The sequence below is a fragment of the Onychomys torridus genome, chromosome X, assembly GCF_903995425.1.
Source record: "Onychomys torridus chromosome X, mOncTor1.1, whole genome shotgun sequence".
NCBI classification, from domain to species: Eukaryota; Metazoa; Chordata; class Mammalia; order Rodentia; family Cricetidae; genus Onychomys; species Onychomys torridus.
In genome coordinates, this window is record NC_050466.1 from 129,873,843 (window position 1) to 129,892,109 (window position 18,267).

Sequence of the window (18,267 nt, forward strand, 5' to 3'; positions counted from 1 at the left end):
CATAATTAAATTGAAAATTTTGCCATATTAGCCACTTTGAGACCTCCATTGCAACCATCCATTCCATCTCCCAACTTTTTCCTTTTTCCAAACTGAAAATGTATACCCTAAAATGATGATGCACCAGTCTCCCTTCTACTTTCTGACTGTGAGCTGATGATTACAGCAGACATCTCCCTCATGCATATGGAATCAGATAGTATTTCTCCTCAACATAATGCTTTCAAGGCTCATCCACTTACCATGCTCAGAATTACTTATGTGATTGTCCCTTTGACCTATAGAATTTTTAAATTATAACACTTTTGATCTGTTGTTTAGTTTTTCTTTATTTTTCAGAGAAGATGGCAGTCCTCTTGCCTGAGTCTCCTAAGTGCTAGTATTACAATAAAATGATGATTCTAAGTATATATTCCATTGTGGGAAAATTAAATCTAGTTCATTATAGGTTATCTGTGATATGTATGTGTAATGTTTTCCTTAACTGCATATCCTTCAATGGCTCCCTGGGCCAGCTTAAAATAATTTACAGAGGAACTTACTAGGTATTATTAAGTACATCAACAGCTGTCAGACTCCAGAAAATTACTATTTTCCAGGAGCTGAAGGGATGGCTCAGTGGTTAAGAACCTTTGTTCTTTCAGGGGATCCAGGTTCAATTCACAGCACCCATATGGTGACTCACAGCCATCTGTAACTCTAGTTCCAAATGATCCAGTGTCCTCTTCTAACCTGCAAGAGCAAAAGGCACACATGTGTACGTACATACATACAATGAAATCTCTAATAACAATCCTCTTTTCCTGAATGTGGTACTAGATGAGATACTAGCGAACCCTATTAAAACCACTTGAGGACCGCAGCTACATTTTCTCTGAGTGCTGGGTCTGATATGTCCAACTTACTTTTAATTTTTAAAAATTTTCATAGATGGCTGGAGAAATGGTTCAGCAATTAAGAATGCTTATTGTTCTTGCCAGGGACCAGAGTTCAGTTTCCAGCACTCATTGTTGGGTGAATCACAACGGCCTGTAATTCCAGCTCCAGGGAACCCAACCCCCTCTTTTGGTCTTAGCACAAGCATACACACACACACACACACACACACACACACACACACACACACACACACACAGAGAGAGAGAGAGAGAGAGAGAGAGAGAGAGAGAGAGAGAGAGAGAGAGATGGAGAGAGACAGAGAGGCCAGAGGCTGACATCTTTCTCAATGTCTTTTCCACATTATTTTTGTGGGCTCTTACTTATCTGGCTGGTTGGTTAGGCAGCCAGTCCCAGGGATCCACCCATCTCCACCTCCCCTGCACTAGGATAACAAGCAGGAACCACCAGGCCTGGCTTTTACACAGGTGCTAGAAATTCACAATCAGGTAGGTCTGCATGCTCACACAGCAAGAACTACACTAACGGAGCCGTCTCCACAGCCCCACCCATGATGTATTTTTAAGGTTCACCCATGCTGTAGAATGTATCATCATTTTACCTCTGTTTTAGACTGAATAATATCTTTGTCTGTCTGTCTGTCTGCCTGCCTATGTCACATTTTGTTTCTCCATTCATTTTCTGGTGGATATTTAGATTATTTCTACCTCACATATCAAGACCCTGCACATATTCAGTAATGGACTTTATGAATCATACTATAATTCTACATTTAATCTTTTGAGAAAAGCCAAAGTATTTTCTACAGTGGTTACAATATCTTATGTTCACACCAGATTTAGGATGGATCTTCCCCACTCAAATTATTCAATCAACAAATATTCCTCACAGGGGTGCTCAGCTGCTTGGGATTGTAGTTGATCCCAGTTGTGGTCGAGTGGACAACCGTGATTAGCCATCACAGTAATCTCCTATGTGCGAGTTTGTGCCCATTCTTTCTTTCTACTCTTTCACATTTATTTACTTAATACATTGTAGCCTCAAGTTACTACCTGGCCACCTTTCATTCAGCCTTTACCATTTCATGTAGAAGACAGTGACATCAAGTTCTTGTTGCAGTTTTAAAAAAACATGTAAATGTCCTATTTATTTATTTATTTTTATTTTGCTTTCAAAAGAACTGTCTGTTTTCCTAGATATAAAACTCAGAGGGAGGCCAGCCTGGTCTACAGAGTGAGTTCCAGCCAGGGCTGTTACACAGAGAAACCCTGTCTCAAAAACCAACCAACAAACAAAACAAACAGAAATTGTCTCTTCTTAGACTTTTTTTCTTTCAGCACTTCAAATATCACCTCCTGTGTTTTTGCCTCTAAGATTTCTTTGAGATTTTGTGAGCAGTGCCCACCACTTTTGCGCCTGTTCTGACTTATGTGAGATAAAGATGAGTGAGCATGTTCGTTGAGTATCTAAGGTTAGGATGTATACGTAGAATGATTTGTTGAGTTAAGGTCTGTTCTGCTGCTGTTTCTTTGATGAGAAATACTAGAAACCAGGCTGCCATTGCCCAATATTATGACTGCTGGCACTTCTGGAGAGAAATGGGCAAGACTGAGTTGAAAGTATCCAAACCTTTCTTTCTGTTGGAAGACTACTTTTTCTTCATTAGGCTTATAGAAGATAGAATATATAAATCCATACACAGATGCGGCTTTCTTGAGTCCTTATCTATGTTGGGGTGGACTTTTTAGTGATGCAGCTGTCTTTGAGACATCCCTTCTATGGTTAGTGTGGTAGCTTGAATGTAATTGCCCCCATAAACTCATAGGGAGTGATACTATTAGGAGGTGGAGGTGTGGCTGCTGGTGTGTGTGTGTGGTGTGTGTGTGTGTGTGTGTGTGTGTGTGTGTGTGTGTGTGTGTGTGTTTCTTTTTAAGGGGACCTACCACCCAGCTCCTACATAAATCACACATGGAGTCTTATTATTACTTATGAATGCCCGGCTTAGCTTAACTTGTTTCTTGCCAGCTTTTCTTAACTTTAATTATCCCTTCTATCTTTTGCCTCTGGGCTTTTCCTTTTCTCTTACTTCTACAAATCTTACTCTTACTGCATGGCTTGCTGTGTAGGTGGGTGGGCTGGCCCCTGGAGTCCTCTTCCTTCTCTGGATACTTCATTCTCTTCTCAAATTTCCATATATATATATATATATATATATATATATATATATATATATATATATATATATTCTCTCTGCCTGCCAGTCCTGCCTGTCTCTCTCTCTCCTGCCTTGCCATTGGCCATTCAGGTTTTTATTAGACCAGTTATGTGTTTTAGACAGGCACAGTAATACAGCCTCACAGAGTTAAACAAATGCAAGATAAACAAAAGTAACACACCTTAAAATAATATTCTACACGTGGCCTTGTTGGAGGAGGTGTGGCCTTGTTGAAGGAAGTGTATCACTGTGTGGGGTGGGCTTTGAGGTCTACTTTACTCAAGCTGTGCTCAGTTCACTTCCTGTTGCCTTTAGAGCAAGATATAGGACTCTCAGCTCCTTCTCCAGCACTATGCCTGCCTGCATGCCATCATGTACCACCATGATGATAACAGACTCTCAACTATATGTGAGCCCCAATTAAATGTTTTCCTTATAAGAGTTGCCACAGTCGTGATATCTCTTCACATCAATAGAAACCTAACTAAGACAGTTAGTATCCCAATAAAAAGTCATTGGTTCACCAACTTGGACTTTGGTGTAATCATTACTTTGTCATGGGCTCCCTTTCTGAGGTGGGTAAACCTGTGTGTGTTTCATCTTTCCAGGACAAGTCTCTGACGAAACATGAAGTATCAAACTTATGTATCATAGTTTATTATAGACTGAATTCTTGTGTCTCATGCCACGAATTTCATATGCTGAAGCCCTGACTGTGAATGTAGCTGTAATTAGCAGATGAGGCCTCTACAGATATCCTAAAATTTGAATGTTTTTGCATTCTACAAAATTTCTGTTGAAACTTGCTATTCAGTGCAACAGTATTATGAGGTGAAGCCTTTAGAAGATGATCAGACCGTGACGGCTCCACCTTCATTAATGCATTACTGCCCTTGTGGAAAACATCTTGAGGAGTAGAGCACTGATTGTGCAGATCAAAGCACTTGGTGCTCTTGCAGAGAACCTCAGTTCAGTTTCTAGCACCCACAGCCATCTGTAACTCCAGTTCCAGGGATCAGATGCCTCTGGCCTCTGGGCACCTACCCTCACATGTACACACCCCCACACACATTCACACACATGCACACAGTTAAGGTAAAAATAATGGTGAATCATTTCCTGGGCCCCCCACCTGGCTGCCATTGTCCTGCAGCTGCCTCGGTAGTAGGCAGCTACTAGCACGCCCACTGTTCTAGACTCTATGGGGCTTTTTGTTTGTTTGTTTTTTAAGACAGTGGTTCTCTGTGTAGCTTTGCACCTTTCCTGGATCTTGCTCAGTAGCCCAGGCTGGCCTTGAACTCACAGACATCAGCCTGTCTCTGCCTCCCGAGTGCTGGGATTAAAGGCGTACGTCACCAATGCCTGGCCTCTATGGGGCTTTTAAAACTAGAGAAACATTCCCCTCCCCTCTGGGCCTCCTTTTACTCTGAGCTGAGAATATTTTTTAACCCTGTAAATAGGACCAGCTCTTCAAACAGACTGTTTTATCAGCTATCAGTCCCTTCCTTGTTTGATGACTCCACAGCCCATTTCCACTCAGGTTCCAATGACCAAATAAAAGGTTTTGTTTTGGATAAATAAATAAACAAACAAACAAATAAATAAGGAAGATAATTAAATCTTTAAAAATAAGTTAAAAGGCTTGAAATGCTATGTTTGGCCCTTTAATCCCTTCTACCTTGTGATGTTCCCCTCTAGAAGGTAAGGCACTAAGACACTATTAAAGTCATCAGCTGCCCTCACCACACATCAAACCTCCTGGAGCCTTTATATCGCCCTTACCGGCTCTAGAACTGTGAGAAATGACTCACTTCTATTTATATCTGTTAACTTTGATTTTTTTTTGTTGTTGTTGTTGGAGCTTAGGCCCGAACCCAGGGCCTTGCACATGCTAGGCAAGCGCTCTGCCACTGAGCTAAATCCCCAGCCTGTTGTTTACAAATGACTCAATCTCTGGTACAGAACGCGGTGCTCTGTCATATCAAATAGCTGAAACTGTGGCTTCAGCTTTAGAACTGAGAAAGCTAAGGGCTGGTGAACAGACTAGAGAGGCTGATTCCAGGAAAGGCTCCGAAGCTGAGAACTAAAGAAGTCAACTCGAATTTCTCAAGTCTTTTTGTGTGATGTTGATTAGAATATTGATAGAAATATGAAGAGCAAAAGGCCATTTTGATGAGGTTTCAGTTGGAAATGAATATTTTATTATTGTAAACAAGAAAAATAATCATCCTAACTGCAAAGTGAACAAGAACTTCGTTGAATTATGTCTGTGGTCTAATGTTTTATGGAAGATTTAATTGTGATGAACATAGAAATAAATGCTATGAACATTAATTAGCACATAGATTCATTTTTTAAATATTTTATTAAGAAATTTTCTATTCATTTTACATACTAACCACAGATCCCCTCCCCTCCCTCCTCCCACCCACAGTCCCCCTCCCCTGCATGCCAACCCCCATTCCCACCTCCTCCAAGTCAAGACCTCCTGTGGGGAGTCAGTAGAGCCTGGTACATTCAATTGAGGCAGGTCCAAGCCTCTCCCCTTGCACCAAGGCTGTGTAAGTTGTCCCACCATAGACAGTAGACTCCAAAAAGCCCATTCACGTCCTAGGGATGGATCCTGATCCCACTGCCAGGGGCCGCTTAAGCAGATCAAGCTGCATAACTGTTTCATTTATGCAGAGGGCCTAGTCCAGTCCCATTGAGGCTCCACAGCTGTTGGTCTACAGTTAATGAGTTCCCACTAGTTTGGTTTGGTTGTCTCTGTACATTTCCCCATCATGTTCTTGAATCTCTCTCTTCTCTCTTCGACTGGACTCTTGGAGCTTGGTCTGGTGCCTGGTAATGGATCTCAGCATCTGCTTCCATCAGTCACTAGATGAAGACTCTATGATGACGGTTAGGGTAGTCACTGATCTGATTATGAGACTAGGCTAGTTCAGGCACCCTCTCCACTATAGCCAGAAGTCGGAGGTGGGGTCATCCTTGTAGATTTCTTGGAACTTTGCTAGCACCCAGTTTCTCCTTATCCCTATGGTGTTTCCCTTTCATAGCTCTTCCATCCTGTCCCTATTCCAGCTCAACCATCCTGTTCCCTTATGCTCTCATCCCCCCATCCCCTACCCTCCATTGTCCACCCCTCATCCCCAGTTTACTCTTGGAGATCTCATCTATTTCCCCTTCCCAGAGTGATCCATGCATCCCTGTTTGGGTCCTCCTTGTTACCTAACTGCTCTGGAACTGTGTATTGTAGTCTGGTTATCCTTTGCTTTACATCCAGTATCCACTTATGAGTGAGTACATACCATGTTTGTCCTTCTAGGTCTGGGGATATTCAGGATATTTTCTAGTTGTATCCATTTTCCTGAAAATTTCATGATGTCACTGTTTTTTACTGCTGAGTAGTATTCCAGTGTGTATATGTATCACATTTTCTTTATCCATTCTTTGGTTAAAGGGCATCTAGGTTGTTTCCAAGTTCTGGTTATTACAAACAATGGTGCTATGAACATGGTTAAGCACATAGATTCTTTAGTGGAAGAAATACCTAAGCATTTGGGATGTTATATGTCTCTTCTTTTTGTTTTTTGTTTTTTTGTTGTTGTTGTTTTGTTTTTTGTTGTTTTTTTTAGGACAGGTTCTCCTTATGTACCTAGCTCTGGCTGGTCTGGAACTCACTGTGTAGATCAAACTGACTTCAAACTCACAGAGATCCTCCTGCCTCTGCCTTCTCAGTGCTAGGATTAAAGGCATGTGCCAGCATGCCTGGCATATGGCTCCTCTTAAATACTTGAAATAAAATATGAGATGACAGAAATGGGTTTTAAACATAATTTATAATCAAGGGGGAAGAGACTGCCAAGTGGAAAATGCTTCAGCTGCCCATGGAGAGAATTAAAGACCACAGTGAAAACCGTAGTAAAAGTGAAAACTGCACATGGACCAAGAGACCATGTTTGATTATGAGATTCCTAAGGGGGAGGAAGTCACGGCCCAGGCATTAAGATAGTATAAGAACGGCCCTCCAGCATTTTGGGGATCATAGTCCCTGAGTGTCAGGACTTTGAGGCAAAATATAAGATTCTGTCAAAAAAAACCCTGAGCATTTTAAATATTATTCTTTCAAAATTTCATTCATCCATCCATATAGAAATATAAGACGTCCTTTGATCATGTTCCTCTTGTTGTCCTTATTCCCTCCCAAGAGCCCCTTCTTCCCAGCAAGCCTCCCTACTACTTCCATGTCTTCTTCCTTGACTCTGTGATGGGTTCCTGTTTATACTGGAATCTAATAACCATCAGCTCAATGGCACCCACACAGGAGTTATCATTTAGTTAAGGCATCAGTGATGCAAGAGGCAACAGCAATTGGCAGAAAGGCAACAGGCCCTGTGATGGCTGACTATGGGAAATAACAAGCCACATGTTTTCCCTCCCCTAAACAAGTTTGTATGACCAATCTGCACCAGATGTGCTTGATCATACATGGGCAGGAAATATGTCAGGATGTACCCTTGCCCCTGACTGGATGTAGGCAGTAGGTCTGCAGGAAGGAAGTACATACATCAGGACTTTGCTTGCCCCTAATTAGACCTCCTAGGAAATGTGGTGAATTAGGGCTTTGCCTTCTGAACTCCCTGCAAAATATGACTTGTGGCTATGTTCTAGGAGTCAGAGATGGACCTGGCTGGAGAGTCCACCAATCTGGCCATTATTTAATTAAAGCTTGCTTCAAATTTGACTTTACAAAAAAAGAAGAAAAACAACCTGATTTCAAAATGGGCCATGAAACTAAATAGAATTCTCAAAAGATGAAATACAAGTGGATGAGAAACATTTTTAAATGGTCAATATCCTTAGCCATTAGGGAAATGTACTTAAAATTATTTTGAGATTTAATCTTACTTCGATCAGAATTGTTAATTTTTTAATTACAATAAATATTGGTATGGGTGTGAGAAAAGGGAAAATACTTATTCATTGCTGGTGGAAATGCAGGCTTGTGCCTCCGCTGTGGAAATCATTGTGGAGGCTCCCCTAAAAGGTATAAATAGATCAGCCACATGCTCCAGCTACACCACTCTTGGTCACATACTCAAAGGACTCTATTCTACCACAGAGATACTTACTGCCCTATTCACATGGATATGGAAACAGCCTAGGTGTCCATCAGTTGATAAATAGATAATGAAAATGGGGTACATCTGCATAATGGACTTTTAGTCAGCAATTTAAAAAAAATCATGAAATTTTCAGGCAAATAGATGGAGCTAGAAAACATTTCTCAGTCTTTGTTTTTAGACAGGGTCTCACTATGTCATTCTGGCTGGCCTGGGACTTGCTAGTTTAGACCAGGTTGGTCTCCTATAAATAGAGATCCACCTGCCTCTGTCTCCTGAGTGCTGAGATTAAAGGGTGCGCCACCCTGGCTGGCAAGATATCTTTTCTTCACTGACAATCATTCTCCTGAAAGACATTTGCAGAACTGATTTCTCTTATCTTTGGGATACTGTTAAAACACACACACACACACACACACACACACACACACACACACACACACACCTGTCATCTTCAGGTCCCACATCAGGAGAAAGCAGGCTTACCTAATACGTGACTTGCTCTGTGTTACTGAAATCAGGCTGCTTCTCATTCTGGCAGTAGGTGGGGTTGGGGACTTGGGTCTTTGTGACAGCTGGGAAGGGGGAAAGGCTTCAGGAACTGGATGTGGAAGGTCAGCTTTTCAAAGCAGCTGGGAGGGGAGAGAGACTACAGGGGTTGGGTGGGGTCAGGTCTGAGTTCTAACAAAACACACCCCCAAGTTTGGACTGAGGATATATAGCTCAGTCAAGAGAGTGTTTCCTAGCATATATGAAGCCCTAGGTTTAATTCGCAGCATCACCTGAAATCAGACATGTTGGGCTTGCCTGTGATCTCAGCATCTAGGAAGTGGAAGCAGGAGGCTCAGGTCATTCTCCACCAAGAAACGCTTCAGGTCAACGCCAAAGGAGCCCGGAGGGAGGAGAGAGCAGATCTGATGGAGGGAAGTTTGGGCTACAGGAGCCCAGGACTTGGTGACAACTGAACATTGTTATGGATGGTGGAGGCAAAGGAATTTTCACACATTGAAGATGACTTCCAGACATGAGAATGCCAAAAGGCAGTTTTAGAAAAACAAGATTAATTTTGGATTTTACTTGTGATTTTTAAAATGTGGTCATCCAGCTTCCTGCTCCTGCTGGAATGGCTCATGACATGCCACGCTTTCCCCACCATCAAGAAAGAGCTCTAGCCCTTTGGAACTGTAAGGCCAAAGAAACTGTTCCTTGAATTGCTTTTGCTCACAGTATTTTACATAGCAGTAAAACAGGAACTGGTACACGGGGGACCACATTTCACTCTGCGGTAAAATCCAACCTGTCCATGCAGGGTTAAGTGACATAGTTATGTTTAGACTCCACTAAGGTAATGGAAACTTTAAAAATGCACTGCAAAGTGTGCTGGTGCACGCCTGTAATCCCAGCGGAAGCAGAGACAGGAGGATCAGGAGTTCAAGACCATCCTTGACTACATAGTGGGTTGGTCATAGTGACATAGGTCAGCTTGGGCCTCAGGAGACTCTGTCTCAGAACAACAGCAACCAAAATCCATCAAGAAAAACAAATAAACAAAAAAAATCAAACAATTATGAAATCCTGTAAAACCCCTAAATCACAACCCAGTTTGTGTCCTAAGCAGAAATACTAAAAGAAAAGCACAAGCTGCATATTATTGTAGTTTATATTTCTTAAAACTATCTTATAAATGAATCTGACATGTCTTGTTCCCAACCCCACTGCTTTCTACAAAGGATTTAAAAGCCCTTAATTGACATGAGCTTTCTTGAAGGGAAAAAAAAAAAAAAAAAAAAAAAAACAGTGGCAGGAAACAGTAATCAATGATGCCAAAGTCAGGCCTACTGGGGGCTCCAGTGTCTTAGATGATAGAGCACCGGTGGATGAATTCAAGAACTCATCATCCATAAAGATCGAAAAGGAACAGCATGCCCAGTGAGTAGCAGGTGTGTTAGCCTTTCCAGCAGCTGGGGTGTGTATCCCAGAAGAGGCCTAGCATAATACGGTGCTGATGATTACACAGTTAGGGACTCACAGGTCAATCCAGAGCTGTGCTCATGCAGGGCATGCAGGGTTCCCTGCGTTTCCCTGCCCTGCTCCCCACCCCCACCCCACATCTTTTTTTGCCAGTGTCTGTGTGTTGCCAGGGACTGTTTGGCTTTTAAAAGCTAAAAAATAGTCTCTCTCACCTGCTGTTGATCAGTTGCCAGATGCTTCCTTCTTCTGTGTGTCCATGGGAAGGACAGGTATTGCTGCCAAAGAGGGTCCGAGAGGCGGCCTGGAGCCCAGAGGCACTGGATTCATATCAGAGTCTGATATTTTAAGGTCATTATCAGTTGCCTCCTTTCCTGGCACAACTTTCTAGAGATACTCTTGGCTCACAATAAAATTAAGAAGTTCAATATCCATACATATAGCTGAAGATCTAAATTATAATATAAGTGATTATAAAATAAGGATGGATGTGGTGTCTCTCCTGAATTTGTATGCCTTTATTCTCTATTATAATCCTGCAGTTTGTTCTAATTGATTTTATGATCATTTGAGACAGAATCTCCTATAGATCAGGCTAGCTTCAGACTTAGTATACAACTGAGAATGACTTTGAACTTCTGATCTTTCTGCCTCTGCCTCCCAAGTTCGGGGATCACAGACATGTAGCACCCTACCTCATTTACTCAATCCTGAGGACTTAGGCCAGGGCTTTCCATGCTAGGTGAGACCTCTACCAATGGAACTCCAGCCCCAGTCCAGGTTTTTCCTTTATGAAACTAATCGGATATACATCTACAACACAACTTGTGCACCTAAGTCCTGCACAAGAAAAGAGAACATCTACCAAAGGCTGAGTTCAGCACAATTAGGAATAACTTACAGAGTACTGAATTCTGCACTAGCTTTACCCAGCAAATGGTAGAAACTGCTGGGACTCAATTCTCACTCTACCAAAAATTCATAATCGTGAATAGTTCTTTAAGTGAGCAAGAGCATTTAATCTTGCAAAGCGTAAAGGAACCAACAGTGGAGTCATATCTTAGGAACACAGTATCTGGGAGGTGGGACTCTTACCTAAGGGTCAAACTTCATAAACCTCAGAAACTTTGTAGATATGAAGAAGCCTTTCTGAGCAGGATCTGTGCACTGAAAGGTCTCAGGCCTTGATTAAGCATCAGCAATCTGTAACAGAAAAAAAACTGTGAACTGTGGTGAGCCTTAATCAGAAGGGCAAGCTTATGAATGACCAGAACATCCATGAAGTAAGACAGTGAAGAAATAGTATGAGTACTGGTTCCTACTAATTCAAGTCTCGTGTATTTGGGGAGGGGGGAGTCTTCACTGGTTTCCTCACCTGTACTTTCTACTTTTTGTTATCATTAGAATGTTCTCTTTGAAAATAATAATAGTGGGTATAATGTAAGCACAATAAATAAGCTATGAATAGATCAGGCTTTAGAAAAGGGTGTGCATTCCTTCATAGTGAGTGGTAAGTATCTACCATTTGCTGAGCAGAACTAGTGCAGAATCTAGAACTCTATAAATCATTCCCAATTTTGCTGGATGTAGCCTTTGCTAGATGGTCCTTTTTCCTTCTGCGGACTGTATCCTATGCTCTACTTCTTAGCAATATATCATACATACATATATAATTTTCATGCATCTGCTTTTCTTCTCGACTAAGCCCTTAATTTCAAGGGCACGGATTCATCATAGACATTTCTCTGGCATTTTGGACAAGAATAAATGTGAATGTTGGCAAAACAGAGTCAGGAAGCTTCTTACCCAGGCTTGGATGAAAGGACAATTTATTGAGATAGGAGATATGACTGCCTAAACATGAGCTGAATCAGGACAATAGTCATGCCAAACTGGAATGGGAAAAAGACCATGATTCTCCAGCCCTACACAAAGAACTACAGGCAACTCAGGAATGCTGAGAACAGGAGAAAGTCAGAAACTCGTCTCCAGGGAAGAGTATACCAATTGTTTATCCAATACCAAATGGTCAGCCCTGAAAACATACATCCAAGTAAAATTATACAGGCTGCTCAGGTTGTATAGATATGTTTGGGAATATATAAATGTGTGTGTGTGTGTGTGTGTGTGTGTGTGCGTGCGTGCGTGCGTGCGTGCGCGTGTGTGTGTGTATGTGTGTATGAACAACTAAAAAGAGGCCAAGATGCAAAGAAAGATCAAGGGGTTCATGGGAGGGACTGGAGGCAGGGAAGGGAGAAATGATGTAATTATAATTTCAAAACATAAAAAAATTTGTAAAAAAGTCAGTTCTGTCTATATGGAATAGACATAGAAAGGCAAGCACAGAAATAGAGACTTTAGAGAACTTAGAGAATAGGGGTAGGAACACATGTATTAGGAACTGAAGACCGAATTCTACGTTTGGGATGCTTAAGGCAGTGTCCCATTCAGAAAATCCTGTGAACCCTGCTAAGTCTCAGATAGATAACCATTGTCATACATATTTTATTTTTTTATATCCATTATTTTAACAGACATGTGTTTGAAAGCTTAGTATGTTTAGATGGCTAAGGATACAAAAAAGGACAAATAACACAAAAGTCCAGTTCTTGAAGAGCTCAAAGTCTTTTAAGACAGCAGGTATGGCTTTGGTGGGACAAAGACTGTAAGCCCAGAGGTGATGCAGACTGCAAGGGAGGAGTGTTTTTGAGACATAGCATGGTAACTGAACTCACGTGTGCAACTGGGTTCCCATATGAACTCATAGAAGCTGTGAGAGTATGCAGAAAGCCTGCACATGCTCAAGACATAAAATCCCAGCATGGAGAGGGAGGTGGGCGCCAAGACCCAGCCCTAGCTCAGGAGCTCCTGGAAATGGATAAGCAGAGGGACAGCCAGTTTTCTTTTCTTTAGGTCATTTCATTAACATTTTCCATACAGACCAGTTACTCCTCTCTCCTCCCCTCTGCTCCCCCCACCCCTTCTTCCGCACTACCTCCCATCAGTCCCCTCCCCATCCACTCCTCCTGTCTCCATTCAGAAAGGGGCAGGCCTCCCATGGGCTTCAACAAAGCATGGTAAGGGTTTAACCTTGAGTAGGTTAAGCAGGTTTCACTGTAAGGCCACATATCTGAGAATACATGAGTAGCCAAGATTAGACTTGATATTTTAAAAGAGAATACACAAAGTTGGGTGGACAGGAGGGGGTGATCTGGGAGAGGGCAGTGAATATTATCAAAATACATTTGTGAAATCCTGAAAGAACTAATATAAATAAGAAATACTAAACGGGCAAAACCCACCCCAAAACAAAATTATATTTGAATTGAGTATTAAAGTGGCATTTAATAAGCTAGACCAAAATGACAATGAAGGAGAGGAGAATTAGGCCTTTGCTGAAATATTTCTCTCAAAGCCAGACACAAAGGCTTTATACATTTCACTTAAAGCCAGACATAAAAGGCTTTACTTACATATCACTGCACTTCATCAACAGAATACAAGAGATGGAAGAGAGAATCCCAGGTGTTGAAGACACATTAGAATAAATGGATACATTGGTCAAAGAAAATGTTAATCCAAAAAACTCCTAGCACAAAAACATCAAGGAAATCTGAAACACTAAAAAGACAATATCTAGGAGTAATAGGAATAGAGGAAGGAGAGGAAATCCAGGTCAAAGTCACAGAAAATATTTTTCAACAAAATCACAGAAGAAAAATTTCCTTAACCTAAAGAAGGATATGCATATCAAAGTACAAGAAGCATTCAGAAAACAAAATAGACTGGATCAGAAAAGGAAGTATCCTCAGCACTTAATAATCAAAACGCTAAAACTACAGAACAAAGAAATAATATTAAAAGCTGCAAGGAAAAAAGGACCAAACCACGTATAAATGCAGACCAATAAGAATTACATCAGACATCTCAATGGAGACTCTAAAAGCAAGAAAGGCCTGCACAGGTGTGCTGCAGACTCTAAGTGACTCTAAAGTGACCATCCCAGACTACTATACTCAGGAAACCTTCAATCACCACAGATGTAGAAAATAAGACATTCCATGATAAAATCAAAATCAATCATACTTATCCACAATCAAGCCCTACAGAAGGTGCTAGAGAAAAACTCTAACCTAAAAGGTGAACTACATCCAAGAAAACACAGAAAATAAATAATTCCAAACCAGCAAAGTCAAAAGAAGAAAAACACACAGAGACACATGCACACACAAACAACAACAACAAAATAACCGGAATCAAAAACCAATGGTCATTGATACCTCTCAGCATCAGTGGTCTCAATTCCGCAACAAAAAGACAGAGCCTACCAGAATGAACAGGATCCATCCTTCTACTGCATCCAAGAAAACACACCTAAACTTCAAGATACACATTACCTCAGGGAAAAGGGCTATAAAAAGTTACTCAAAGCAAGTGGACCTAAGAAGCAAGCTGGTGTAGATAGACATTTTAATATCTAACAAAATATGCTTCAAACAAAAACTAATCAGAAGAGTCAGGGAAAGACACTACATATTCATCAAGGAAAATCCACCAAGAAGGACAATACAATTCTTAGCATCTATTCCCAAACACAAGGCCCCCAAGTTTGTAAAAGAAACACTACCACAGCTGAAAGCACACATTGCCCTCACACAGTGAGAGTGGGAGACTTCAATGCTCGACTCTCACTAATAGACGGCCATCCAGCCAAAAACTAAACAGAGAAATGGTGGAAATAATAGTCATCATAAATCAAATGGACCTAACAGATATGCACAGAACATTTCATCCAAACACAAATGAATATACCTTCTTCTTAGCACCTCATGGTACTATTTCCAAATTCACCACATACTCAGACCCAAAGCAAGTCTCAAGGGATACAAGAAAATTGAAATAACTCCCTGCATCCTGTCGGACCACCATGGTTGAAGCTGGAGATCAACAACAACAGAAACTTTACAAACATATGAAAACTGATCAATTCACTACTTACTGATAACTGAGTTAAGACAGAAATCACACAAAGAATTTCTAGACTTTCTAGAATTGAATGAAAATAAATACAGCGCGGGCGGTGGTGTGCACGCCTTTTATCCCAGCACTCAGGAGGCAGAACCAGGTTGATCTCTGAGTTCGAGGCCAGCCTGTGCTACAGAGTTCCAGGAAAGGTGTGAAGCTACAAAGAGAAACCCTGTCTCAAAAAACCAATAAAAAAGAAAAAAAGAATAGAAGGAAAAAAAGAGGAAAAGAAATGATGCACAACATACCCAAACTTGAAGGACACAATGAAGGCAGTGCTAAAGAGGCAAGTTCATAGCACTAAATGCCCACATAAAAAATGGAACAATCTCATATGAGTAACTCAACAGCACACCTAAAAGCTCTGAAACAAAAGAAGAAATCATACACAAGAGGAGTAGATGTCAAGGCTTGATCATACTGAGGGCTGAAATCAGCAAAATAAAAACAAAAAGCCAAAAAACAATACAAATAATGAAACAAAGAGTTTATTCTTTGTGAAATCAGAAAAATTCACAAATCTTTATCCACATTAACTAAAAGGTGGAGAGAGAATATCCACTTAACAAAGTTAGAAATGAAAAGGAGGACATAATAACAGCACACCAGGAAAACCACAGAATCATAAGGACATATTTTAAAACCTGTATGCCACCAAATTGGAAAATCTAAAAAACATGGATAATTTTTTGGTACGTACCACTTACTAAAGTTAAATCAAGATCAAATAAATAATTTAAATAGACCTATAGCCCCCTGTGAAATAGCAGTCATTAAATCTCCCTATCAGGCTTTTTTTTTCAAATTATTCCACAAAATAGAAACAGAGGGAATAATGTCCAACTCATTTTACTAGGCCACATTGACCCTGGTACCAAAACATATAAAGGCCCACCAAAGAAACAGAATAACAGAACAACTTACCTCATGATCATACATGCAAAAATACTCAATAAAGTATTGCAACTATATGCAAGAACATATAAAAAAGATCATCCATGATCAAGAAGGTTCATTCCAGAGTGCTGGGATCGTTCAACATACGTAAATTTAAAAATGCACTATAAAAATAAACTGAAAGACAAAATCTACATGATCATCTCATTAGGCAGAAAAGCTCATTAACAAATCCAACAGCCTTTCTTGATAAAAAGAGATAAGAGAAATGACTGACAAACCTAAACACAGTAAAGGCAGCTTATAGCAAAATCAAAGCCAACATCAAATTAAATGGAGAGAAACTCAACGCAAATCCACTGAAATCAGGAACAACACAAGGTTGTCCACACCTCTCCAAATCTATTCTATATACTACTTAGTCATAGATAAAGCAGTAACATCAAGGGGATACAAATTGGGAAGAAAGAAGTTAAAGTATCTTTATTTACAGATGGTATAATAGTATACATAATTGGCTCAAGAATCCAACCAGGAAACTCCTACAGCTGATAAACACTTTCAGCAAAGTGGCTGGATTCAAAATTAACTCACAAAAATCAGTAGTCCTTCTGTATTCAAATGACAAATGGACTGAGAAGGAAATCTGGGCAATACCGCCTTTCACAATGGCCTGAAGTAATACAAAATATCATGGAAGTAACTCTAACCAAGCAAGTGAAAGATCTGTATGATAAAAAACTTAAAGCCTTTGAAGAAAGAAATTGAAGACAATTTCAGAAGATGGAAAGATTTTCCATGCTCATGGATCAGTAGGATTAATATAGTAAAAATGGACAGGCTACCAAAATCAATCCACAAATTCAAAGCAATACCCACCCAAATTCCAACACAATTATCACAGATCTTAAAATTTTAGCTCCATATGTAAACACACACACACAAAAACCCCATGATAATTAAAACAATCCTGAACAAAAGAACTGCTGGATGTCTCACCATTCCCAATTTCAATTGTATTACAGAGGTATAGTAATAAAACAGCATGATATTGCACAAAAACAGATGTGTTGATAAATGGAATCAAACTGAAGTCTTGGACATAAATCCACAACATTATGGACACCTGATTTTGATAAACAATCACAAAAAGACAACATCTTCAACAAGTGGAGCTGGTGAAACTGGATGTCTGTATGTAAAAGAATGATTATTGATCCATATTTGTAACCTGCACAAAACTCAAGTACAAATGGATCAAAGCCCTCAACATAAAACCAAATACACTGAACCTACTTGAAGAGAAAGTGGGAAATACTTTGAACTCAATGGCATAAGAGACTTCCTAAAAAGGACACTGATAGTCACTAAGATTAACAATTAATAAATGGGATGTCATGAAACTGAAAAGCTTCTGTAAGGCAGAGGACACTGTTATTTGGAAAAAAGCAGCAGTCTACAGAATGGGAAATATTTTACCAATTACACATCCAATAGAAGACTAATATCCAAAATATATAAAGAACTCAAAAAACTAGACAGCAAAAAACAAATAATCCAATTAAGACTGGGGAAGAGTCTAAATAGAATTCTCAATAGAGGACATGTTCAACATCCATAACCATCAAGGAAATCAAAATCAAAAGCACTTTGAGATTCCATCTTACCTGTCAGAATGGCTAAGTTAAAAAAAATACAAGTTTTGGGGTTAGGGATTTAGCTCAGTGGTAGAGCACTTGCCTAGCAAGAGCAAGGCCCTGGGTTCGGTCCTCAGCTCCGAGAAAAAAAAAAAAGGAAAAAATACAAGTTTTACTTTCAGCTCATACTGGTGATGATGAGGAGTGAGAGAGCACTCATCTATTGCTTGTGGGAGTTGCAAACTTGTACAGCCGCCATGGAAATCAATATGGTGGTTCCTTAGAAAGTTGGGAATCAATTTACCTCAACATCCAGCTATGGCACGAATCTTAAAAGGTCTTATTAATAAAACCAAACCCGGAGCCAGGTATTGGGGTGAATGCTGAAAGATCAGAGAGCTGGCCACAGCTAACCTCACCTCGCCAACTTCTCAGCAGATCCTGTTTCCTCAAACCGGAAGCCTCTGTGTCCACATTTGAATGGATCTCAGCTGAACTGGGTCTA

General features: G+C 40.4%; 1 long non-coding RNA gene across 1 annotated transcript in view; it reads right to left on the minus strand.

The window, feature by feature from the left end:
• Positions 1-10,362: 10,362 nt before the first annotated feature.
• LOC118574267 overlaps positions 10,363-18,267 on the minus strand; it is a 23,446-nt gene continuing 15,541 nt past the window's right edge. The window contains exons 2-3 of the long non-coding RNA XR_004943710.1: positions 11,299-11,406; positions 10,363-10,541 (exon numbers count right to left, since the gene is read on the minus strand). This is a non-coding gene — a long non-coding RNA (uncharacterized LOC118574267). The remainder of the gene's footprint in view (positions 10,542-11,298; positions 11,407-18,267) is intronic.